The sequence below is a fragment of the Ambystoma mexicanum genome, chromosome 12, assembly GCF_040938575.1.
Source record: "Ambystoma mexicanum isolate Mex_15411 chromosome 12, UKY_AmexF1_1, whole genome shotgun sequence".
Lineage (NCBI taxonomy): Eukaryota > Metazoa > Chordata > Amphibia > Caudata > Ambystomatidae > Ambystoma > Ambystoma mexicanum.
This window is the reverse complement of record NC_090936.1, coordinates 589,045,629-589,070,721: the sequence shown is the minus strand read 5'-3', so window position 1 is coordinate 589,070,721 and position 25,093 is coordinate 589,045,629. Positions and strand designations below refer to the sequence as shown.

General features: G+C 46.6%; 1 long non-coding RNA gene across 1 annotated transcript in view; it reads right to left on the bottom strand.

Annotated features, from left to right (window-relative positions):
* LOC138513841 (uncharacterized) overlaps positions 1 to 24,829 on the bottom strand; it is a 133,052-nt gene extending 108,223 nt beyond the window's left edge. Inside the window, exon 1 of the long non-coding RNA XR_011281824.1 lies at positions 24,625 to 24,829. This is a non-coding gene — a long non-coding RNA (uncharacterized lncRNA). The remainder of the gene's footprint in view (positions 1 to 24,624) is intronic.
* Between the last annotated feature and the right edge of the window lie 264 nt (positions 24,830 to 25,093).

Here is a 25,093-nt window from a genome sequence, read left to right as displayed (position 1 = left end):
CCCCAATCCCATATACCTTTGTGCCCTTCTTCTCCCAGCGCTACACCCTCTTCCTTTAGTGCCCCTGTGAACCACCTACTGAGTTGCTGGTGCATTGGCCCCTAGCCCCCTTGTTCTGCGTATATCTTGTACCGCTCTGATTCCCACCTTCTTTACCGCTGCTCGAGGCATTCCCTGCTGGAACGCTGTGATGGCTGCCCTTATTCTGAAGCAATGCAAGGACCAACCACCCCTGTGTCGCCCCACCTTACTTAATGCTGATGCCAACACCTTCCAAAACTGAAACAGCATTAGTTGGAACCATCCTCATATACTAGCAGGTATCCCCCCAGGCGGCCTGTCCGCCATGTAACGTGAATGAAGCCCAGTGGGGCAACTTTCCTGATCTGATGCACGGCACAAGTCTATCCACCTTCCTTTCCCCTCCGGATCTGTTTTGGACCTTCTTAATCGCATTCTCATGGCCATCTTTGTGAAAGTCACGTCCCCTGTTGTATAGGCTCTGCCCTACTTATCCCTCTAACCTGTTGTGGCCCGTTCGCTCACTCATAACGCCCCAAAAAATGACACTTCAAACACGACCCTGAAAAGTGTTACTTCAAATCCGTTGGAACATACCCCTTGCAGTATCCCAGTAATCTAACCAGAATTTCAAAATCAATGGGCTTGCAACAGTCTTTCCTTGGTCATTCCAATTTCCCTTAAACTTTAAGGTCAGCACGCTCCGTGAACCCCTTTTTTTTAAAAAAACATTTTTTCTTGATTTTAACAAACAAAACAATCAAACAAAACATAACAAGAACAAAAACCAAACAGTGAACAGCATACAAAGTTTGAAGCATCATATGCAGTATTGTAATGTGTCCACTGTCTCCCCATTGCCCTCCCCCCTTACTCGAGCCTACTCCGCCTCACCATCTGCCATCGTTTCGTCTGGGGGTACCCTCTCCTCTGCACTCCCAGAGGAATCATCATCTTCTTGGCAGGCCTGGGTGGACCCAGACAGTGTGGCCACTAAGTGCCTCCAGGCCATCAATGTTTCCACTACCTCATCTTCCCTTCTACTGACCGCCTCGCTCCATACCACCGTTTCTGCTTCTGCCCATTTCTGAAGGTCGTGCCACGTAACTTCTACCTTTGGTCTATTGTTGGCTTTCCATCCCATGGCAATTCTTCGCATGGCAAGTATATAGGCCAAGTCCTTGAGTTTACTCACATGTTTCAACTTGTGCGGTCTAGAAAACCCCCCTACCATGCACGCCCATACAGATTCCAACTCTAATTTAATCCCTTTCTCAGTCAAACGGTGGGCCACCTCGCCCCAGAACCTTTCAATTTCCGGGCACGCCCATAACATATGTATCATCCCTGCATTCACCTCCCCACATTTGGGACACGTTTGTATTCCTGCATTCTTGAACCGAGCAATCCACTGGGGGGGTCATATACACCCTGTCGGTAATATATAACTGGATTGTTGCAGCCTCGCGTTCCTGGACACTTTTTTGTGGTACCTCTGAACCCTCACCCACAATCCTTTGCTCATAGCTTCCCTTGCTTCCTCTTCCGAGTCTCAGCTAGATCACCTCCTTTCCCACCCTTGACATCAGCAGTTCATAAATTCGAGAGACCTCGTGCCCTCCATCTGAGATATCATAAATTGTTTCCATGGCCGTGTCGTGCTGACCCTCTAGCACTTTTTCCGACCACATATCTTTCACCCGCCGCACTAATCTAGTATAAGTGATATACTGTCCCGGGTGTAGACCAGTTTCCTCTACCAGCGCATCAAATTCCATCACCTTCCCATCTTGCCATACATCCCCCAGCATTGCTACGCCAATTAGTTCCCAATACCTATGGATAATCTTCCACAAGTGCTCATCCACTCCAGTCAATGCCACTAGCGACATTTGTGGGGAACACGGGGTCGGGATCCCCATGACATGGCAAGCCTTGCGCTAAATCTTCCATCCCAATTCGAACATTCTCGTGCACCCCTTTTGCAGTGATTTCGGCAGCCATATCCACTCTTTTAGAAAAAGCGGGACACATTCAGACCTTAACAATCTAGACTCTGATGTTGAGTCTTCCGATAACCACCTAGCCACATATTGTAGTTGGCTGGCCAAATAATAAACCTCGTAGTTGGGCAATTTAATTCCCCCTTGATCATACATTTTTTTCAGTTTCCATAGCACTATTCTGTTCCTGGTGTTATGCCATATGAACCTTCTACATATGCTTTGGAGTATAACAAAGAATCACTTGAGTATCATATATGGTACATTCTCAAAAAAGTGCAGCAACCTAGGCAGCACTACCATCTTCAACAGTGCCACCCTCCCTATCATGGCCAGAGGTAGCTTAGTCCAGAATCTCATACTGTTTTCAATGTTAGCCACCACCTTCTCTGTGTTTTGTTTTATATTCAGCCTCCACTGTGTGATAGATATCAATCCCCAGGTACCTAAAGGTTCTAGTCTCCCATTGTATTTGTAACACTGGTAGTTCTTCCCATGGTATCCCTATATATCTCCCCAGGGGAAAAATACACTATTTCTTGGGATTCACTGTAATGCCAGAAAGCATCGCATATCGCTCCATTACTTCCAAAATATATTGTAGGTTCACCTCAGGATACTTTAAGTACAACAACATATCATCAGCATACATTGATATTAGGTGTGGCCCCGCCTTTGTGTTGATCCCCACCTCTCCGAATTGTTGCCTCAAGTATATCGCTAGGGGTTCCAGTGCTAAAATAAACAGCATCGGGGACCGCAGGCATCCTTGTCTAGTGCCCCTACTGAGTTGCCATCGTTCTAAGATGATTACTCCCGTCTTAACTCTAGCAGGTGGTGCACTATACAGTAGCTGCACCCACCTCAAGTACGTGGGCCCAATTCCATATTCCTTCAGGGTTGCCATCAGCCAAGGCCATTTGACAGAGTCGAAGGCCTTCACTGCATCTAATGAGATTATTACAACCTCATGCAAGTCTCATACCGTTTGCTCTATGACATGATGGAGCCTTCTGAGGTTGTCGGATATGCTTCTGTGCGGAACATACACGGTCTGGTCGGGATGTATACGTTTGTTAATAACCGGTCTCAGCCTATTCACCAGCACAGCAGTGAGTATCTTACTGTCCTGGTTCAGCATGGATAGCAGTCTATATGACCCGTAGTCCATGCTCGGCTTGTTAGGCTTAAGAAGCGGTATAATGATCGCCTCTCTCAGAGATTCTGGCAGCATCCCCTTATCTAACGCTTCATTTAGCATTGCTAGTAGCAGGGGGAGCACTTCCGCCTTATATGTTTTATAGAACTCGCTGGGGAGTCCGTCCACTCATGGGGCCTTGCTAGTAGGTAAGAGCTTGATCACTGCTTCAAGTTCCTCCAATGTGATTGGGGCCTCCAGGTTCTCTCTCTCTCTGCAGTCCCCAATTTAGGAAGGCCAGTATCCTCCAATGTTTCTATCCTCTCAAGTGCTTCACCCCCTCCAACATCTCTATACAGTTGCTGGTAAAACTCTAGAAACCCTCTGTTCACGCCTTCTTGGGTATCAAGTATTTGTCCATTCTCTCTCCTTACCGCTCTGATTGTTGATCTGGGTGTCTCACTTTTATATAACCAGGCCAACAGCCTACTCGGCTTATCTCCCCCTGCATGCTGTCTCTCAATGTATTTTTTATAGTTCATGTTGCATAATCTCTCCCAATACTCAACACAATCTTGCTGCAATTGACGTATGGTTTCAGTCTCTTCAAGGGAGGTGGCGCCTCTACGCATGATTGCCTCTAGTTTCTGCTCTTCCTCTTGCAGCTTCTGCGTTATCCCACCTTGCAGACCTTTGGATTTAGATATAGCTGCTCCCCTCACCACCACCTTAAATGCCTCCGATAGTGAGCCAGCCAATTCTACACTCCCAGTGTTATTTTCAAAGTATTCCACTATTTCTTTTCTCAAGTCCCCTCTAAACACTGTGTCTTTCAATGCTTCAGCCCTAAGCCTCCATGTCGGGATCCTAGCTCTGGGTGGCAAGTATTGCCACGTTATAATCGCTGGCGAGTGGTCTGAGAGGACTCTCGCTTTGTACTCCGACCGCACTAACTCCCTCTTCAGTTCCGGAGCAGCAAACATATAGTCCAACCGCGTGTATAGGTTTTGTGGGGCCGAATAATGAGAATAGTGCCTGTCATATGGGTGGTGTGTTCTCCATACATCCTCTAGATTAAAGTCACTCAATAGGGTCCTCAAGGTCTTGGCTGCAGGGGTAGGTTTTTCCATCTTCCCATCTGATCTATCCACCCTCGGATCCAATATGCAATTAAAGTCTCCTCCCCATATGACTGCCTCCCCAATGTACAGGCTGACTGTGCTATATAAGGTCCTGAAGTAGCCTTTAGCATCGGGGCATATGTGTTGATAATACACAGCTCCCTATTTTCTACCAATCCCCTTATTAACACCGTCCTCCCATCTGACTCAGTGGTTGACTGTAGTAGCTGAAAGGGGACATGTGGTGCTGTCCAAGTGATAACCCCCCTAGCGTATGCTGAATATGTTGATCCCATGGTGGTCCCCTCCATTTCCTCCCTATCACTTCCTGTTTTTCTTTCGTTAGATGAGTTTCTTGCAATAAGGCGATATCAGTTCTCTGGCTCTTTAGATACATCATGACCTTATTCCTCTTCAAGTAACTATTGAGCCCCCTGATATTCCAGGTCGCTATCTTGAGGTTTCCCATCTTATCCATACCCGGTACCGCCTCTATCCTCCCTTAACTTCCGTTCAATGCGCAGTGGTGTATAGGTGTAAGCTCGCTCCCCAACTACTAACACCCCTTCAAACTCCCCAACTCCCATCCCTCCCACCACCCTACTCTTCCCCAACTGGTGCCCAGCTCCATCCCTGGATCTCAGGCCTACCCGCATCTAGTCCCTCCTTAGGACACAGCGGGTGGATACCGTTCTTCTGGTATCTTACCTAATCTAACTACAGGGGTTAAGAACACGCTTCTCCCGTGTCTCCCACACTAGTAACTAGTGAGGTTGCTAACACACTTTTCCGTCAACTCCCCCTAACATTACTCGGCAATTCATGCTCTCTTCCATGCTGTTTGCCTTTGCGCTCCCCTAGTCACAAAAAATAATCCAGTCCATGATCAAAGTTACTATAGCAATTCACTCCCCCCCTCCCGTTCAAGTCCCATTACTTCTCTGTGGAGCTGTCGCTTACATCCCGGCACCACTCTCCTTTGGGTTTGTTGTTCCATCTGGGGTGTTCCGTGTGTCTAACCATGTTGTCACATCCTCAGGGTTGCAAAAAGTGTGTTTTATTATTTTGTATCACTTTTAATTTAGCTGGGTAGAGCAACATGTACTTATATCCTGCTTCTCGTAGCCTCTTTTTGATGGATATGTAGTTCAGGCACTGTACCAAGAAGGTGTAGTCCGGGTATGCCGTAACGGTCGCTGCTCCTCTGTCGATGGTCCCCCTTTTGTGGAAATGTTCCAGGATCCTCTCCCTATCTTTGTAGTTCAATTTATTAGCTATCAGCGGTCGGGGAGGGACTCCCAGGCGTGGCCATCTGGACTGAGCTCTGTGCGCTCTCTTCACGGTGAACCCTTGGGTGAGTGCACCTGCCCCTATCTCCAGCAGCAGCATATTCTCCAAATAGTCAGTCGGGTCCGAGCCCTCTTCTGCCTCTGGAAGTCCAACAATGTGAATATTATTTCTTTGTGCTGGCCCTTCCGCTTCGTCAGCCCTATTTTCCAAATTACACACTTGTTGTCGCAGGACAACAACCTCCTCTCTGTGAAACCCTTGATGGGGTCTCTGGCCCCATTCAGTTTGCTATAAAAGGCTATTGCTGCCAAGTGCTCCACTGCGCAGCTCCTTGTCTTACCTTCATTGTGTGTCCAAATGTGAAATTTCTCAACTTGCTCTTCCAACCCTATTGTTGTGTACCCCAGATCTTGAGACACACTCAAGAACTTACCATAGCCCGCTGGTTCTGTACCTCACTCCTGGTGTGAACGAGCTCTCCCCAAGGTCCCAGACCATCGGGTCCACAAGACCAGCTGCCACCATTCCGCTCTGAACTCCTTCCCTGTTCTTGTGCCCATAGATGGGCCTACCAGACCTTCTCTCACTGAAAACGAGAGAGGGGGTGCTGCAATGCTAGCAGTGCCTTGCACATGGCGCACCCTAATCTCAATATTGTGGTACAGACAAAGCTCAACCATCTTCCTTAACAATTCTTGGACCACCGGGCATGAGGCAGATTGTAAATTAATGGTCTAAACCACTGTCCTGTTGTTTGACCAAAATCAGACCCTCCTGTTGCACAACTCACCTAGGAGGGCTATTATAATTGGGAAGAGTTTGAGAGCCATAATGTTACCCAATCTCCCCTTCTTTCACCATTGTGTAGGCCACTTATGTGCGTACCATTATGAACCCAAGATGACCCTGAAACCCTCCTTGCCTGATGCATCAGAGTACATCTGTATTTCCCGGCTGGTCACCCACGGGGCCCGCCACAATCTTTTACCATTGAACCCTTAAAGGAAATTGTGCCACGTGCGCAGGTCTTCCTTGATGGGTGCATTCCACCTGATGTGATGATGTTTCAAGGCGACACCCGCTGTTGCTCTTGTCAACTTCATATCAAACAGCCTTCCTGCTGGTACCACCCTGGCGCATATTTGAGTTTGCTGAGCAGTTGCAGCACTTTTTCAACGGTTGTCCTGTCTGTTGCTAAATTGTTGTCAATCTCGGCCATCAAGCCCTCTGCTTTATCTCTGGATAACCTACAAGCACCCCTCACAGTGTCTATCGCAATGCCCAGAAATGTGGGCATCTCTACTGGGGCCAGAGTCTTTTCCTGGGCCAGTGGTAACTCTCCCATCAATTCTTGCAATGAGGCCAGTGCGGCAGTGCACTCCTCTGACCCCTCTTTCCCTATACAGAAGAAATCGTCCAAGTAGTCCACAATGCCCCTCACACGCTCCCTCCTACATGCAGCCCACGCCAGGAACAAGCTAAATTGCTCAAATAATGCAAATGATACTTCTCAGCCCAAGGGCATTCATCTGTTGAAATAGAAATATCCCTGCACTGAAACCCCAAAAGGTGAAAACTTTCCAGTTTAACCGGCAGCATTCTGAATGCTGATTCAATGTCCGCTTTTGCCAACAGCGCTCCCTTTCTTCCCTCCACTACCAGATCCATTGCCTGGTCGAAGGAGGCATATGTCACTGAGCAGTAGTCAGAGTTCAGCCAGTCATTCACTGACTCCCACCTTGGGTAAGACAAATGGTGGATCAACCTGTACTTCCCCAGTTCTTTTTTTAGGCCGAAATCCTAGAAGGGATACTACGAAGTTTGCAAGGGGGTCAGGGGCTGCAAACAGGCCCATAACACTACCAAGCTCTTTCTCTTTCTTTCTTTTTTCAGTATCAATGGACTGTAGTCTGTCTGCCAGTGGCAAGTTCCGCACCATCCTTGCCGTCAAGGGCCCCTCGTAAGTAATTTGAAATCCTTCCCTAAATCCCTTGTAAAATAGGTCGCACTGCTTGTCCCTGGGGTAATTGTATAACAATCCGTGTAACTCAGTCCTGTTCACTGGGCATGGGCCCTTTACCAGCAGCCACTCCCTATTGTGCGACTCTGTGCTGCCCTCTGCCCCTCTGAGACCCTTGGGCCCTGTGGCACGCTGTGGATGGGCGTTCACCCTTACATTTCCTGCATTCGTGTGAAAACCAGCAATCGTGCCCCAGTGCAAGTAACCCCATTAAATAACCTGCAGGAGCCATTCCCTCCCTATCGCCCCCATCCCGTGCTCCCCTTGCCGGCACCCTGTGAGCCATTTCTGCATGGCCATTTCTTGCCCCTTGCGGCCTGCTTGCCCTGTCAAAAGGGCTGCCAGCTCTCTCTTGTTCACTCCTCAAACATACCATGCCAAGCCCGCTGGGGAGTCTTAACCTGCTTGTCTGACTGGCTCTCTCGCTTCCCCCCATGTATGCCATCCAACCCTCCATGTCCTTTTGATCCCATCTCATTCTGGAGACCTGATCCCTTTTAGACCTGAAATCTCGGTCATAATCAACCCAGCCCATTGAACCATACCGCCTGTTTTGGAATAATACCATTACTGCGCCCCAATAGACTACCGAAAATGCCGATTTGTTTTTCGACCTCCTTTACACAACATATATATATGGGAGGGGGGATGCATATAATACAAGTAGGGGGGGGCTGCATGGGACTCCCCCTGCATATATATGTGATGTAAAAGGGGTCGAAAAAAACAAAATCATCTTTTTTGAGGTCGCAGTAGTGGGGGTCGCAGTAATGACATAGATTCCCTGTGTTCATCCACAATTGGGTCCCTATAGTTCCAGAATGCCGGCCCCTGTTCTGGGAACTTCTGCATTATTACAGCAGCTAACAAAGAAAGTTCCTTGGTCCAGTTACCAATTGTCTCCTCAGCGCTATACCTTTTCTGTCTTTTCTTATCGTCCTCCTTCGTTATTGTAATGTCGTGGACTGCTGTCTCCGGTGACAATAATGAAAACAGATTAAAATACTCCTGTGCCCAAATGTGCTCCTTTACCTGCTTTGGAATATGCCAAGCCAGTGACTATCTCCCAGACAATAATGGGGCAATTGTTAACAAGGTGCTGTGTCCCCTAAGCCTGGTGGTTATCCGACCCCTGGGTTGGTCCCTCTCCCCACCCCTCCACCTGTTGTACCTGTGTGGGGGACCCCACTGGGAATGCTGCTCCCACATTAGAAGGTGGCACTGCCCGTACCTGGACCCTCGTCCCTGCTGGGGCCTTTTGCTCCTCTCTACCTAGACTGTCTGCTATGACTGTGCTGTTCCCTCTCCTGGTTATGGGGGGCTGACCCCACCTTAGCCTCCGCAAGAGTGGCGGCTGCTGTGGGCCTCTCCCAAACCACTTTAAGGCTTGCCGGTACCCTGGCTCCACTCTCCTCTTGTTGGTCATTTCTCATCACTCTCAATATTTTCTACATAAATCTGGCCATGTGGACACTACCCTATTCTTGACCAATGTTGTCACTTGGCACTTCTGGCATTACCTCTCTACTAGTAGCCTGGAGCACTGAGCACTGTCTTCAGTCTGCACGTTATTATCCACTGGGACAACTGTGCCCGTGGGCTGCCCCGTGGCCCTTTTCCTTTTGTGGGTGTGGCCGCCAGAATCTCTAGCATTGCAGGGGTGTCCAAAGTGGCTGTATGGGTATCGTGGCCGGGCCCCTCCTCCGTCAGCTCTTGCAACCATTTTGCCAACCAGTCCCCATGCTGTGAATCTTCTCTTGGAAGACAGCCACCAGCTCTGTGGCTTCTCTGCTGTCCAGGCCCAATCCGCTGCTGGAGCTGCTTTCCCCGCTATAAAACATGCTTGCTGACTCTTGGCTGGATAGTATAGTCGATCTGCGCACTCTCTGCCCCAGCCCATGCAGGGGGTGGAAGAGGGGCACCTGGCATAGCGTCCCGGGTCTCAGGCCCCCTGCATACTGCTTGACTCCCCTCTCGCGTGGTGGGTGGAAGGGGCGTGCCCCAAGACACTACAGGGAAAGTGCTAAACAGGGCTCCTACACCTCAGCCAGCACCACACTTTCAGCCAGGTATGAACAGACTGTGCCAGCCCTGTGGAGGCAGAATCAAAACGAGAGGTGCGTGTGCTGGACTAAAGGAGGCAAGCGCGTGGTTTGAAGTGCATAACCCAGAGGGGAAGAGGAGTGAGGGAGTGTTTTTTACCAGCTCCAAGGAGGCCAGCGCAATATGTGTTGTGTGCTTACAAGTCCAGAGGAGATAGCAACAGGGGTGAGCAGCCACAAAGCAGAAACAAAGCGTGACAGACTAGTGGTAACCTGGAGGTGGGTACAAGCTATAAAGTGGGTGGCCAAGCCAGGAGGAGGTGGTAGGAGTGCTTAATTTGTGAAGTTGTTTGCCAGGGCTGTAAGCTTACTTTTAAAATCTACTACCCACACCCCAAAATATCTAAAATATGAGGTGCTGGCTGATTGGTTGATACCCCTAATTGGGCAACTATTGTTTTCCAGCTACACAAAGTCTAGCCCCTCTCTTCTAATTGGTCCTTAGGTTTCTAGGCCCCATCTCTGGGAGGTCTTGCTCCACCCTCTGAAATGATATTTCTGACCAACTTCCCATATGAACTTAAAAATCTTCAGCATGGCACTCTTCTTCAAGTTACAGATAAGGGTCCCACGCTATATATTTCTGAATTGGTCTAATCATGCCAGACACAATGCACTGTGCGAATGGCAGATTTATGTGATTAATATAGAGAACATTAATGCCACGATCACAATATTTGACAGACACTTATCTGATTGCTTAAACTACCATGTTCTTTAATCTCCTATTCATAATTTATTTTGGCACGCTGTAATAACATTTTAGTAATAACTCTGGTTGCCAAGGTTGAATTGTGATGGGGAGTGGTATCATCAGATAGGGCTTTTTACTAGCTTTACATGAATATTTGAACCATTTATGTAGGTGTCACGGAACACAATGTAATGGACAAAATATGATTCACCATAGAATCCTCTGACAAGCTCTAATTATATAGATATTATGAGTTCAATAAACAGCACATTTATTTTCTCACAATTTAAATGTAGCCCTGGCCATCTGGATTTCTGGTACTTGGCCTGCAATAAATCAGGTAACATTTTTATCTCCCAGGGTTGATTGACCATCTATGTTCTTATCTTCCTTGAGCAGAGGGGATAACTCTAATTTGCTTATTGTTGGTCAATTCACCCCAATAGTACTCTTCTCAGGCATAGGGGAGGAGGTTGGGAGGCGGCTGAACCCAAGCTCCATCCCTTTCCGGCTCTGCTGAGGTTTCAAAGAGATTTTCTAGATAGATGGGGGGAGGCAGTGCTTGCCCTTTGTATCTGATGGGGGAAGGTCTCTGGGCTTAAACACAAGTTTTCAGTGTCCTGATGAACAGAAATGAGTGCTTTGAAATGCATTTGTATTTCCATTACATGGCGCCTGCTTCAGTGTCTTATATGACACAAAATGCATTTTGCTCCCATATTCATTCTCACATCTTGTTTTAAAACAGTGTTTCTGTAGCCACCCGTTTCATTAATGTGTGCCTTTCGATTTACTTCTACAGCAGAGTTTCATCTGTAGTCTTGTCATTTCCATCCAAGCTGCAAAATGCACACATTTCTCACTGACATCTCAATGTATTAGCAAGCTGTACTAATGCTTTTCGACCTAGTCATTTGAATACAGGCCACACTGAATTAGTACTTTCCTGAAATTAGCCATTTGATGTTTAGCAGTTGAGAATGAAATGCTGGCCTTGTCTCTACTATTCAACAGTGTGCTTTCATATTTCTGCACCTTTGGGCCGAACATGGCCAGGGGCAGTTCACTAATGTACTGTGGCTGAATTTACCCCACAATCATCATGTTATGTTGTTGAAACAAATACAGCATTCGCATGTGTCAAAGTAAGTAGGTACCTAAAGCTAATCACACCTTGTCTACCTGTCATTGCATGCACACTATGAGGATCCTGCACTTCACCATCAGGAACTATACCATCCCCCACCACAGACCGGCTTCCCTAACGCGTTAACATTGGGGATGAGGGGTGGGCGTGCTCCACCTACATATGCAGATAGGTAGGTTCTTTGTCAGTCGAATCGCTGGAGTACAGAGCCCTCTGGAGCTTTGGTGCTTTTCCCAGGCCCTTTCTGTTGTTTTGGTGGACCACTGGGTATAAAAACAAAGCAAGGTAGCGATTGTGCTGTTGGATGTTGAAACAGCAGCTTGTGAGCACCATACCCACACTGTGAAGGTACTCAAAGCAGCAGAGTGTGACAGGAGTGTGGGGATGGGCCTCTAACCACCTTAACCCAAAGCAGGCCCAGCATTTAAGAAGTGAGTGCATGTTTATACGTGAAGCAAGTTTATTCTACAATCGGCCGGGAGGGTCTAGACAAGTCTATAGAGTGAGACTAACCTGAGTCTTCCTGAACCACACACGCTGACACATTATATATATTTTTGCAACAGTAAAAACACTCCCATATATTTTATTACAATCCACCCACCACTTGTGATTGGTCAAGACCTATACAAAAGAAATCCAATCTTTCTCCAATTCCCCCATTTTCACAGATCATGATAATCTTACCTACCACCTTCAGCTCATGTGTACAACACACCCTCTTTTAGGATTTGCCCATGGTAGGTCATGACACATTCATAAACATAATTTATTACAAGTCCCACTTGGCCCGAGACCTCCTAACCCTAAGCGTAATTTGCACATGGTTTGCACAAATACTTCAAATAACATGAGGTGAGGAAGAATAAGCAGGTTCTCTTTTAGCTGGTGATAACATCTCACCCACCCTGACTTGTTGGCGTCTTCAGAACACTCATCTAAATGACTACCTATTCAACACGCATGGGCTCTTGTCACATCCTGAGAATACAATCAAAACCCATGAAGTATTGGTCACCCTTGTCCTGGAGTGTTACTTCACCCCAAGTTTATTGTTGGTCAAAAGCAAATGGCTGGATTTGTCTGAACAATAAATAACAAGCCCCCATGCAATTAAAAGATTGCATCTTCCTTCTGGGATACTTCCAAGCCATACAAAACCCAGCCTGGCTTGTTGGCTGACCATCTGCTTAATGTCGTGGCTAATCATTACCACTCCTTTGGCCTCCAAATCCCTGTAAAACTAGTTTTTTCCCAGTCACTCAGAATTCACCTCGCAAACCCCCGACTGTGGAGTTTAATCAAATTATAAAAAGAGCACAATGTATATGGATCTGTAAATTATCCATGTGTTTATATCTGTGCATGTATTTTCTATAACTATTGTGTCTTCTTCACAGTGGATTTTTCATGCTAAGTCCCCTTCCTCGCATGCGCATTATGAAACTTCTTGCTGACCAGCTTCTAGGCACTTTGTAGTACCCATATCTACATTGTGTTTATATTTTATTGGGGATTTTGACATTCATCTTGCTGCGTGTGTGAAAATCTAAAATGTATCAACTTAAACACAAAGTAGCATTTAAATTAACACATAACCCATTCACATTAACTACACTAGATACATGTAAAATTGTAACATTGCACCAGCTTGGCTGCTCCCCCAGTCACAAATATGGCACGCACAACATGAACCCTTCTTTCTCAGTGGGAACATTCTTGACCACCCCAACATTCCCCGCTTTAGTTAATACTTTAAATAATAAACCACATTCTTTTTCTTTAAAACCATCTTCCCAGGGGAAAAAAAACCTACAATCATCTGGTCCCAATATGGGCATACTCCTTTCGCTCCGCTGGACAAACCCAACTCATCCCCCCACCATTTCCGCAATCTACCCACTACTCCACACAGTCATCCCAACTTGGTGGAGGACACAAGACAGCTTCAGTCTGAGTACCCATGTGATATGAAATGGTAGCGGTTCTAGCTTTGGACAGGGTCACATTCATCATGGCTGCTGCTTTTGGTACCTTGGCAGAACAGCATCGTAAGAGCATTTGCCAAGAGCAAAAGATAATAAGAAAAAAGACAAAAATAGGCATGACCATTTTTACGGCTCATCCAAGACAGCACCCAAGAAAAAAAGAGAGTCCAACCAAGGGTCATTTGTGGTTCCTGCTTCGTTCTCCATAAGCACCCTAAGCTTGTGCAAGGCAGTGATTGTTTGTGTCAGGGTCCCATTCTCTGAATCATTGTGAGGCACAAATGTGCAGCAGGTGCTCCCTATCTTCTGACAGACCCCTCCCTCCATGCTCTGCAAGGCTATGGGCCTCCCGGCCTGCATTTCTTTATTGATGACACTGGAAGCTTATTCAGAAGAATTCACAATTAGCAGGAATTCGTACCGGGTCACTTGGAGCCACTTTGCATTTTCAGCGGCTTGGATGCCAGGTGCCAGGAGGGTGCCGAAAAGAACATTTACATACAACTAAACAAACAATACTGTTCCGGGATTTCCATTAACGCTTTTGAAGATGCCGCCGAAAGATAGTTAGACTGCGTGGTCTGTCGCAATAATCCCTCCTTTGCATGATCAGACAGAGCCATTGATGTGTCCATGTGCGATGATACAAGGGACATAAGGGCCACAGGGTACAAAGGGGGTACAGATGTAGCTTTGAGCATTGGGCGGGTAAGGATTATGTTCCACTGGAATAAGGACAGGCATATGTAACATGGTGAAACTGCACACTCCTCACCATGCTGGAGTTAACTGCATTTAGGTAAACTGTCCACAAGTTCAAAAAATGGTGAGGAGCTCAGCTGTACTTCCAGCCAGATCGGTGCTGCAAGGCGGGCATATGCAGTTCCCATTTGTGCCAACAGGTGCCCTGCCATCGCCTGCCATTGCAAAATGGGTACGTGTCTGTATCTTAACAGGTTGTTCTGGCTTCTTGAGCCATGTCAGATACTTTAAATATTTCTGCCACACATTTCCACATTTTTGGTTTACACGTGCCACCCCGTTCTTCTGAGTATCCCTTAAGATCTGCAACGCTTCACCCCTTGCTCCCATTGGTTATTGATAATAATAGTCTCTTTTAAACTCAAGTGGACTCTTTGTGTACGCTGAACATTCTTCTGCTCTTTACGATCTATAGCTGAACATTCTTTGTCAAAAGGTAAAATAGAGGCTGTGACCGATTGCCTATGGAACTGCTCTCGGACCCAGCACATAGCTAGGTGCACTAGTCACAGAGCCTCTGCTAGCTCCGTTTCATCTGGGATAAACACACCAAAAGCATAGAGGATGAGAGAGCAAATGTAGCAAAATCCTATAGATCTCTCTCTCCCAACTCTCCTCATATGGCTATACCATACATTATCTGCTGCAAAACCATTTGCATCTACTGTCGGGTCTACATTTACATTGTCCTCACTGTAAAGGAAATCAGCATCAACATTTCTTTGTGACCTCAATAATATATCATCAAATTCTTTGATTCTAGATATATTTAAACCATTCACATTCATACTGTTTGACATCTTTGAACATGATGACAAAAGAAACAAAAGACATATAAACAACCATTCTAATATACATTATAAATCCAAAGTTTTGTTCTTGAAAACAATTTCAATTCCTGATTTTCACGGACACCCCCCTTTTCTACTGCAATGAAATGCGAATCCTTAGGGCATACTTAACTTTGAGCCTGCTCCTGATCCTGTGCCATTGGAGGGGCACCGGTATCCCTTTGTACGTCGCTGATATGGACCCAGCTCTTGTTGCCCTACACCTTCACAGCAGTCGGAGTAACAATAATCACAGGGTGTGGCCCATAGAAACACTGCTCATTCCAGCATCATACAAAGGTACGGATACAAATCTGGTCCGTGGGGAACAACAGTTGCTTGTGCAGATCGTCAGATTCTTTGCCATTTCCTCCTGCAAGCTGCTGGTGAGAATATAATTTGGACACTTTTTGTTAAGGCCCTCAGGTACTCCCTAAACTCCTCTCCCAGGACTTCTGCTGACTTTTGTGCATCTGATGATGTGCATGCCGGTGACAGCGGTGTGTGTAATCTAAGCCCCGTCCCAATCTCATGAGGGCTAAGGTGATGCTCTTTCCCTGGCTGATTCCTCAAATAGAACAAAACGAAAGGCAGTTAATATAACCACAGTTTACTTAAATCACTACACATTTTTGCCAACCGGACCTTAAGAACCCCATTTAACATTCTACGATCCATTGGCCTGTGGGTGGTATACTGAACACAACCTGTGCTTGATTACCGAGAGCGAAAGTGATTTCTGAGAACAAGGTATTAAAAAGTAGGTTAATTGTCAGACTTCAAGAACTCACAAATTCCCCACCATGGAAATACCTCCCTCACCAGAAAGTGTGCTGCATACTTAGATCAGTGTGTGTGCATTGACCAACCTCAAGCCACTGGGAGAATGGGCAAACTATGATTATAAGCTGCCGATGATTGTTACATCTCATAAGCATATCGAGAAAATCAATATGGAGTTCCCAAAATGGCACAGAGGGCCAAGGCAAAACTCCCCTTACTGACCTCATGGAGTTTACAGGATTTAATTCCCTACAAACTATGCAGTTTCCTACAAATCTACTTACCAGTTCCTAGAGGTTTGGTATAAACCATTCCTCTTGGAGCTCTGCTGCAATTTGTCATCGATAAGTGTGCAACAGGTAATTCAGTTGCTCTAGAGCAACAAGAAGATGTTCTACAGGCATTACTACCTTCACCGTCAGCTCCTGCCTCCACAGCAAATCCGTGGGTGAGAGGGAAAATCCTCTCTCTGCCCAAAGCTCCTGTTCCTCTTTAGGTGCTTTCCCTTGCATTTCTATGATTTGAAGCAACAGGACTGCAGGACTGCAGTTTGTGGAGCTGGAAACTCTACCTGCTGGGACCTTTCTAGGGATGGAAAATATGTGCCCTGTCTGTGGCATCATTTCCAAGTGCTACTGAATTTGTACGATTAATGTGCGCAGCACACTTTAAGATTCCTACCTCTGTGGACGGGATTAACACCTCGATTAGTCTGGATAGGGGTCCTGTCAGATCTCCCAAATCCTATTCTCTGACACCTTGATAAACCTGAATGCACAGTGGAGGTTACATGCACAGAGTCAGAATAAATAATGACCACCTTCACCTTACTAATTTCTAGTGCCTGAAGTGCCACTAGTTCTGCCGCTTGCGCAGAGTAATGCGAAGGCAACCGTTTCTTCAGTCTGACCTGGTATTCCCCATCCACAAGGCCTACAAAGGCTGCAGCTGCATGCCTCTCACCAGTGTCCTGATTGATTGTCGAGGACCCGTCAACAAAAAGTACCTCACCTCCCTCCAAAGCATCCTCCTTAACACTGATCCTCTCTTCCTCTTCTCCCTTGTATGTTGCACAATTGTGGACAATTTCATCAGGTTTCACTGGCTCTGCTTCAAATGTTGCAGGATTGACTAGATGACACCATGTTGCAGGATTGACTAGATGATACCAACACTGAATGCCATAAAACCATCCATAGTTATTTCCAATTTGCCTGTTAAACCTGGGCCCCATTCCTCAAAACCTGCCAAATGACCCATTGCCTCGTGAAAATCCTCCTCTACCCCTCAGAAACCTTCTCATTTGCCTTGCACTAGGAGCATATCCTTCCATCCAACCTTGTGTAATACCCGATTCATTATGTCCCTGTTGTCCCAATTTTACACTGCTGTCCCTCTGTGGAGCTGGTAATCACTGCTCCTTCCAAACAGATTTTCGCTAGCTTTTTTCTGAACAAGCTTGGCCTTTTGTCCCTGTTCTATACTCCCCTTTCCCTTCCCTTGCCTCCTTTTAGAAAATGCACAATATGTGCCTTGATTTCCAGCCAACTCTTGGCCTCCGTCCCTAGTACTTCATCTGTATTGTGCTGGACTTCTTTAGGAAGTACCTTCTTTAGCATGTGGTAAAAAATTGACACATTCTTATTCCACGCTTCTCCTGTCTCAGCCCTCCAGATCTCCTGAATTAACTGGATGTGTGCGGCGGGATCATCATCCAACTTCATTGTTTTAAATAGAATAGAATTTATATCAGGTGATACATACTCTCCAGGGTCCCCCATACCTGCGTCCTATAAATATTAAAAGCTGCTCCATCGTGGGTATTTGTATCCAACTGAACTCCCAGATAACCCGCTCTCCTCCAAAGCTCGCCTGACCATTCCCCCATTACCCGTGAATATGCTTTCCATATCCCCTATGACCAACATGACACGAGCAGTGTGTTTCTCTAATGCATAAATCCCCTTCCCTTCCCCTGCAGTGAGCAAAGGGAGTATCTTCATCAAATTATTCCGGTCCATGTGTGACCACGAGACATAATACGCCTTTCCCTGACCCTTGTGGAGCAATGGAAGCTAAGTTATACCCGCTTTTACTGGGGCTTCCCCCATCTCTCCCCTGTTATTTACTACGGCCATGCAAGTAGCACAGCACATCATACGACTCCCTGGTGTACTCTGTCACTGCTACTGGAACGGGAGGTGGGGCTGCTACACCCTGCTCTCCCTGCTCAATATCCAATTCCCATTAACCTTTGTCTCCTACTCCTGTTATCGACTCCCCTGATACTTTTTTTTAAAAAATTATTTGTATTTTATTTTAAAATCAAACAAACACACTATAACTGTTTCAAAACATAGCACATTTTCATCAAAACTCCCCAACTCCCCCTTCCCCCTTAAACTAGAGCCGATTCTCACATGTCGTTTACGGGACCATCATTGGGTAGCACAATACTTAGGCAGTCATCATCCGGGTCCTCTGTTTCGTTGTCACCCTGGTGAGGGTTTGCCAACGAGGCCACCAGTTGCCGCCAGGCCAGCAAGGGCCCTACTTCCTCCCCGCCCCCCCTGGTGACCGCTGCAAACCAGACTACAGATTCAGCTTCCGCCCACCTCAAGAGGTCCGTCCACTATAACTCCACCCTAGGTCTGTGGGCCGCCTTCCAGCCCATGGCAATCCTACGTTTGGCCAAAACATAAGCCAGGTCCTTCCTCTTGCTTATGTGTTTCAAATGCTGGGGTCTAGGAAAAAGCCCAAGCATGCATGACCAGGCCGATTCCACATCCAGCACCACCCCCCCACCTGCCAGTTTCGTCTTGACCTCGTCCCAAAATCTATGCACCTCCGGGCAAGCCCAAAACATGTGTAGCAGTCCCGCATTCACCTCCCCACACCTGGGGCATTGCTGCGTAGTTGGTCCCCCAAACTTTGCAATCTTCCCGGGGGTTAAATAAGCCCTGTGGGTAACGTACATTTGAAGCTGTTGGAATCTTGCGTTTCGGGACACCTTTTTGTGGTACCTCTGGGCCCGTTCCCACTGCCCATCCGTCATGGGTCCTCCCACCTCCTCCTCCCAATCTTGTCTCAATTGGAGCAACTCCTTCCCTGCCCTTACTCGCAGGAGCTCATATATCCTCGATATTTCGTGCCCGCCCTCTGATACATCATACATGGTTTCCAGGGAGGCGTCTGGGTCTTCCGCTAGCACTGTCTCAGGCCATCTTTCTCTAGTCTTTTTCACAAGCCTAGTGTAGGTTATATATTGGCCACCATGTACTCCCGTCTCTTCCTGCAACCTCTGAAAGTCCATTGCCTCCCCTTCCTGCCATATGTCCCCTAGGGTGGCTAAGCCTACCTGTTCCCAGTATCTGCGGACCGATTCAAGTAGTGGAGAGTCACTCCCGCACAGCGCCGCCAAAGGGGCCTGCTGGGAGTACGGCTCCGAGTCCCCCCAATCTTCCATGTCCTGTGCCAGATCTCCCAGCCCAGCCTCAGTAGCCGCCCCTTGCCCACCAGTTTGTCTCTGCACAACCACACCACTTCCATCAGAAAGTATGGGGCTGTATCTCAACGCAGGAGCCTGGCTTCCGCCGAGTCTTCAGCCGAGAGCCACCTGGCCACGTACTGCAGCTGCCCCACCAGGTAATAGAGTTCAAAATTAGGCAGGCCTATCCCCCCCTGTCTCATGGGTTCTGGAGCTTCAACTCCCCTGATACTTCTAGATGCACAGAGGCATACTCAGATCTATCGTAGGGTGCCAGGTCACGTTCTCCCTGCTCGAATCCTGTACACATAGCAATACTTCTGTCCTCCAGGTCCACCTTGACCTCTTTGATAACTGATTTATCCGACCTAACAAGAACTTGTCCATGCCACCACCTTCCTTCCTCAAAGTCCTTTGCCTGTCTATTCACTTCTTCCCACTCTTCACTTCTCTGCTGTCATAACAGCACTACCTCTTCTTCCAGTAGCCTCAGCGCTTCTTCCAATTTATTCCGCTCCTGTGTCTCCACTACCATTTGCAACCAATCCTCTATCCTAGCGGTAAAAGGCACAGTCTCCTCTTTCTCCCTCATTCTCAACCCTTCATCTACCCTTCTGGCTTTCGGCCTCACTCTCTCCATTGCTCCACCCTTAATTTCTCTGCTAACCTAGCAGTCGGGAGAGTTATTCCTTTTCCGCTCTCTGTTGTCATCTTTTCTACAGCCCTAACCATTGAAGGAGTTATCCTTGCACTTTTCTTAGTATCTCATTTTCTAGGAATCATAGCTGATGGAGGCGTTACCTGTGTCTGCCTCGCAACCACTGGAGAAAATGGAGGTTCAAATTCACGATCTGCATACCCTTCTGCGGGCGATAAAGTATAGCACTCATATGGGGGTGGTGCAGAAGGAATGCCGGCACCCTCCTTTGTCAGCCACCTGTCATGTCGCAGCAATTGAAAGTATGGAAACAATGGCGGTTTAGCTGACTTGCCGCCACGTTTTGTGCAGAAGCTGCAACTGCGGGTTAGTCTTTTTTCAAGATAGCCGCCCCCTATTTCTGTCATTCTCCCGCAGCGGAGCTTTGCATTGCAACCCTCACTTCACTCCTGGGTAAGACACTAGTTCCTTCGCTTCCACTTTCTCTCCTGCTGCTTCATACTTGTTCTCAGTGTCCCTGTCTACCGTCCATTGTCTCTCTCACTCCGCTCACCCGCAGGCACCTGTTCTCTGTTTTCTCTTCTCCCCGCTCTGCTTCCCGTTTTCTCCTCGTACCAAGCTTGGCACTCCCTCTTTCTGCTGTTTCCCTGGCGAACTCCCAGCAAACTATTCACTCTTGCTAGTGAGTCACACTACTTACCACAGACTGCTACATGACCAAGCTGAGACCAGCCCTGTTTTTTTTTCTGCATCCAGCTTTTTTCCCCGAGGCTTGGTCTGTCCCCCTGGAGTTCCTCGTATCTGGCTCGCATCCCGACTCAGACGTGGTGGTCTCCAACAGGGACAGACCCTATCTTCACTCAGCACTATAAAGGGAAAAGAAAAGAAGAAGAAAAAGAAAAAGACAGCTGATGACTCCTCGTAATCCGAAGGTGAGAAAACTAACTCACAAAGGGTTCCCCAATCTGAGACCATCGTTCTGAGACTTTAACATTATGGGCCTTCCCACCTTTCTCATACATCCTCCATAGCTCTAAGATGTTTAACCGCTTCTCTAACTTTGAACCCTTGTGCCTTTCAGTTAAAAAAGTATGCAGGTTTTCCAATATCCCCTTATCATAGGTCCCTTCAGTAGGCCAAGAATTGAGAATTTTACCCTTAGTTTCCCGCAGCCATTCCAGATGGTACTTCAAAATCTTCACCTTATAGCCAGGAAGAACCTGAGATAAATGATTTTAGCGGAGTCTCCGTACTCCAACCCAATTTAACCAAAATAATTTTGCCAAAAATAACATCAAAGCCGAACCTACGGCACAAAGTTTCCACCCAAAAGAACCCCCTTTTTCCCCTTCCAGGTTTCTTAATCGTCACCCACAGTCACCTTACTCGTTTTCACCGCAATCACCTCCTTTCACTATTTACCTTAATTATCCTTCTCCCTCTTACACAAAAGACAGCCTCTTTATCCAAAAAAACGCACACCGGCCAATCTTCCGAGATATCTCCTTCACTCGAGCATAGAAGGAGCGCACTACACACACCACTAGAACACCACTGCTCTTGCTCTCTTCATCACTAGTACAGTATTTTCTACTACAACACCGTCTTTTCCTGACTACAGGAAGATACCTTTCACAAGTTCAACTAACCAAGAAAAGCGAGGCGAGGGCTCCATCTGTGCAGTCAATACAAAATTAAGGATGCCATGGGAATACTTCAGGAAGGTATCTACGGTGAATTTATCATAAGATGTCACCTCACCCCCTTAGGGGAGGGATCCAGACAACCAGACAAGCAAACTGAAGACTATCAGGACAAACCTCACAATAGATATGCTGGTGGGGATACCACCTCACACCTCAAAAATAACAAACTAGATACAAATATATACAAAGTACTTACGGCACAAAACAGTTCACTCCCTCCTCCAAAACATTCACTGTTTCAATCCATGTAACCTCGGCTAACTCCAAACACACATTCTGATTCTCCACTTACCAAACCACTTAAATAAAAAAACACCCTCTTTTTACCCCTATTTCCCCTCTTGCTTTACCCTCCAAAAATGCACTCACGTCAACCCAAAGTGCTCCGAAGTCGTATTCCTTCAATTTGCCATGCACAGCTGGACCACAGTACCACACCTCTGGGGAACAGACAGGCCTCTTAACTAATATGGCACCTGTGGACCTCTCTTTTATTCGTTCACAAAACACTGGTCCCGCAGAGAAGCGTTACAGCTGAGTTGTGCGGACAGGAAACCCCCAATGTCTCGGAACAGCCTGGGCTCCTGCCTAGCTCAACAAATATGTGGATGGGCCTCTAATCACCTTAACCCAAAGCAGGCCCACCACTTAAGAAGCAAGTGCATATTTGTACATGAGGCAAGTTTATTTTACAATCGACCGGGAGGGGCTAGATGAGTCTATAGAGTCAAACTAACCGAGTCTCCATGAACCACACAAGTTGACATATTATATTCATTTTTGCAACAGTTAAAACACTCCCATATATTTTATTACAATCCAACCCCACCTCATTGATCAAGACCTATAAAAAAGAAATCCAATCTTTCTCCAATTCCCCCATCCTTATTGGTCTGTTCATGATCATCTTAACTACCATCTTCAGCTTATGTTTACAACACACCCTCTTTTAGGATTTGTCTGTGGTAGGTCATGACATTATAGACTGCAGGGTGACGGTGGGCACCACGTTGTTTGTTAAACTCATTAATTTCAACACTCAAAAACTATTGTATTTCAAATTTCTATGGCAGCTTTGGCCTGGAGCAACCAGTCAAAAAGGTCCTATGGCATCAGGACCCAAAAATTGCACAAAAGGAATAAATAAGGCGACTCCACCCTATTATAACTGGGGCTCTCAGTTGGTCCCAGAGGGCCGACTGAGAGCCCCTGTTATTATAGGGTGGAGTCACCCTACTTATTCCTTTTGTGCAGGTCATGACATCATCACATAGTTACACATTCATATACAAACATAATTTATTTCAAGTCCCAGCTGGTCTGAGACCACCTAACACTAAAGTAATTTGCACATGTTTGCATGAATGCTTCAAATAACATGAGGAGAGACAGAATAAACAGGTTCCCTTTGAACTGGCGATAACCATCTCACCCACCTGACTTGCCGGCATCTTCAGAACACTCTAATCTAAATGACTATCATTTCAGCACACATGGCCTCTGGTCACATCCTGAGAAAACAATCAAAGCCCATGAAGTATTTTTTACCCTGGCCTCGAGCTGCCCTTCACCCCAAGTATATTGTTGGTCAAAAGCAAATGGACGGATACCTCTGAACAATAAATAACAAGCTCCCAGGCAATAAGAAGATTACCTATCCCTTCAGCGATACTGCCGAGTCATACAAACCTCGGCCTGGTTTGTTGGCTGACCATCTGCTTAATGTTGTGGCTAATCATTACTGTTGTGGCTGAATAGAATGTGGAATGTTTGATGAATAGAACTTGGGAAGGAATGGAATGGGAGGAAGTCAGTTATGTTGGAGGAATAAAGGAGTTCAGACATGCAGGCCGTCTCCTGTCATGATTTGATGAAAATATGATCCACACTGCTAACAGGAGATGAAATATGCAAGATAACGGTCGCCCATGGAAGTAGCCAATGGAAATCAGCCCGCGAGAAACAAAGTGGTCTGTAAAGCTGAGTGAAGATACTGAAATGAATAATGAATGGTGAGAAACTAAATAGCTTGAGGAGGAAAATGAACTGCAGAATTGACTAAAGGAATCAAAAAGAGATGTTACCAGCCTGAAGTGGAGGTTGAAAAAAAAACAAAGTCACGCAGCCGCTCTCCATAGAACCCAGCATGGGTATGTAATTAGTCAAAATTGCTGACAGCTATGGAGAGCGGCTGCGTGACTTGGTATTTTACTCGGTCTCCCGCTTTACATGTATTTTGAGTCTGGGTGTCTCCAGACTCGTCGCAGCCAGCTCCTTTTGAAACTTTGATACAAATTGTCTGGAACAAGTTTCCTTTTTGTTCATAATTTTGAAAATGGGACACAAGTGGATTGATTACCAAGTGGTGCCCACTCACTTCACTTCTTGTTGAAAAAAAACAGCCTGCAGAGACTTGCCCAGGGAAGGGGCCAAAGGAAAGGTTGCAAGAGAGACATACAAAATGAAGGAGAAACAGTCTGAGCAGGTGACTGAATGAACGACAAGTGGAGTGAGTAGCCTGAGGAAGAGGTTACATTAAAAAAAAGAAATGTACATATAACTCAAACAAGGAGCAAACACAGCAAAGATAACGTGGGGAAAATTGAAAGTGGTGTTGTCTGGAAATGAAACTGCAGCAAGGACGAAGATGGTAAGGTGCGATGCACTTTAAATTTACAAAGTAAACAAACAAAGGTAGGACAAACGAACATTACATTATGCTGTTTTGCAGGGCATGCACTTACAAATAGTAATGCCAGGGTGCTGTGCCACTGTCGAATAAACACTTAAAACTGTTATTAATTGGTATATTGCACAAGCGAGCTGCTGCATTAGACAGCATTTTATGTTGAAAGAAATTAAATGAAAACAAACCTCACTAAGCGCGAGGCTCAGAACTCCATGAGCCAGGGGTGTTGCTGGGTCTGGAAAAGACCCGGGGCTACGCTGATGTCGGAACTGTTGGACTGGGGGCTACCCAGCCTTTTGGCTGTAGCTCCTGAGATTCTATCCTGGGCTACAACCAAAAGACCAGGGGCTATAGCCCCCTTAGCCCCCCCCCCCCTAGCAACGCCTCTGCCATGAGCAGTGAAAAGCGCCGTTGGCAGAAGACTCATTGCATAGCCTTTGGAAAGCTAGAGGAAAGGCCTTAGCAACGTGAGAAAACGTCCTGGCATATTTGTTTATTAAAAGGAAATACGAACGCTACCTCAGCAATGCTGAATGCAAATGAAACCTAAGTCGAAGCTGCTGTGTTACGAATACTGAGAAACAAGTGAAATCAAAATCAAAAGTTAGATGCATGACACTATGAAATAAATATGATAAATGCAGCTCAGTGGTC